Source organism: Rutidosis leptorrhynchoides, chromosome 8 (assembly GCF_046630445.1).
Source record: "Rutidosis leptorrhynchoides isolate AG116_Rl617_1_P2 chromosome 8, CSIRO_AGI_Rlap_v1, whole genome shotgun sequence".
Lineage (NCBI taxonomy): Eukaryota > Viridiplantae > Streptophyta > Magnoliopsida > Asterales > Asteraceae > Rutidosis > Rutidosis leptorrhynchoides.
In genome coordinates, this window is record NC_092340.1 from 289,734,497 (window position 1) to 289,736,632 (window position 2,136).

At 36.7% G+C, this 2,136-nt stretch overlaps 1 non-coding gene across 1 annotated transcript; it reads right to left on the reverse strand.

The window, feature by feature from the left end:
- Positions 1 to 880: 880 nt before the first annotated feature.
- On the reverse strand, positions 881 to 987 carry LOC139865400 (small nucleolar RNA R71). The gene has a single exon (XR_011764922.1). It is a non-coding gene; the product is annotated as a small nucleolar RNA R71 (small nucleolar RNA).
- Positions 988 to 2,136: the final 1,149 nt, after the last annotated feature.

Here is a 2,136-nt window from a genome sequence, read left to right on the forward strand (position 1 = left end):
TTGTACGTGGATTGGGTTATTGGAGCCAAACAGTACTCAATTATATTGAGACCAAACGAATCCTGCCCCTCTGCTGCATCTTTTGGCTATTCGAAACGTGAGCAAAATCAGAAAAGTCTATTAATTTGATAACTTCTATAATTTTTCTTATTTTTACAACTAATAGGATATTCAGTGAATGCACCGAGCAAAACATTCACCACCTTTTGTACGTTCACCACCTGTAACTCGATCAAGACATCTAGCAAATATTGTCGCCGTTGATTTTTCTTTAGAATCATCATCCAGTCGACCAAGTACTCCAATTCAAATTTCCGATAATCCATTTTTTGAACCCGACCTCACAATTGAGAATCCGGAGAATATTCAGGGACGATTCATAGATCCTGAACCATTAATCTTTCCTCCGGAACCACCAATCATTCAAATAGAGATTGTCGAGGAACGAACCATTAAATCAGAATCCTCTAGTGATTCAGATTCAACAAATTCAATTATGGAGAATCTGGAACCTCTAAGTATGGAAGACCGAATGAGAGCTAAACGCACTGGCCAAGGTCACGCAATTACTCAACCTGACATTAATGCGCCAGATTATGAAATCAAAGGACAAATTCTACACATGGTAACTAATCAATGCCAATTTAGTGGTGCACCGAAGGAAGATCCAAATGAACATCTTCGTACCTTTAATAGGATCTGCACTCTATTTAAAATAAGAGAAGTGGAGGATGAACAGATATATCTCATGTTATTTCCCTGGACTTTAAAGGGAGAAGCCAAAGATTGGTTAGAATCGTTACCTGAAGGGGCGATTGATACATGGGACGTTTTAGTTGAAAATTTTCTTAAACAATTCTTTCCGGCATCTAAAGCCGTGAGACTTCAAGGAGAAATTGTTACGTTCACACAAAAGCCAAATGAAACTTTATATGAAGCATGGACAAGATTTGGAAAGTTATTGAGAGGATGTCCGCAACATGGTTTAGACACTTGTCAAATAGTACAAATATTCTACCAAGGATGCGATATCACTACAAGGAAAGACATAGACATAGCAGCTGGTGGTTCCATTATGAAGAAAACAGCAACTGATGCTTACAAAATTATTGATAACACTGCTTCCCACTCACATGAGTGTCACCAAGAAAAAGATACCGTTAGATCATCTAAAGCAGCTAGAGCCGATTCTAGCCATGACTTAGATTCCATTTCTGCAAAGATAGATGTTGTCGAGAGACGAATGGAAAAGATGACTAAAGATATCCACTCAATACGAATTAGTTGTGAGCAGTGTGGAGGACCACATTTGACAAAAGATTGTCTCAGTATTGAATTAACAATGGAACAAAGAGAGAATGTTTCATACATAAACTAAAAGCCTGGAAATAATTATCAGAATAATTATCAACCGCCAAGACCGATCTACAATCAAAACCAGAATTATAACCAAAATGTTCCATACAACAACCAACAAGGTTCTAGTAATCAACAAGTATCCAATAATACTTACAATCATCAAAGACCTAATTTTCAAAACAAACCACCACAAACCGATGATAAAAAGTCGAATCTAGAAGATATGATGTCGAAGCTAGTTGATTCTCAAACTCAGTTTTTCACATCTCAAAAACAAACCAATGAACAAAATGCTCAAGCATTTAGAAATCAACAAGCTTCTATTCAAAATCTGGAACAAGAAGTAAGTAACCTAGCAAGGTTAATAGGTGAAAGAAAACCGGAAAGTCTACCTAGTGATACAAATGCTAATCCCCGGAATGAAACAGCTAAAGCTATTACCACGAGAAGTGGTATTACACTTAAACCACCTGAAATACCTGTAATTTCTGATAAAGCTATTCCTACTCCACAAGAATCACAACCTGGGCAAGATAAGGAAAAAGAACCGGTAGTTGAAAAAGTTAATGAAGATAACACAGTTAAGGCTAAACCTTATGTTAAACCATACCAACCACCACTTCCTTACCCGAGTAAAATGAGAAAAGAGAGACTTGAAGCCGAGCAATCCAAATTCTTGGATTTGTTTAAACTGATAAGTGTAAATCTTCCTTTCATTGATGTGATTTCACGAATGCCTAGATATGCTAAATTCTTGAAAGATTTGATCACAAATAG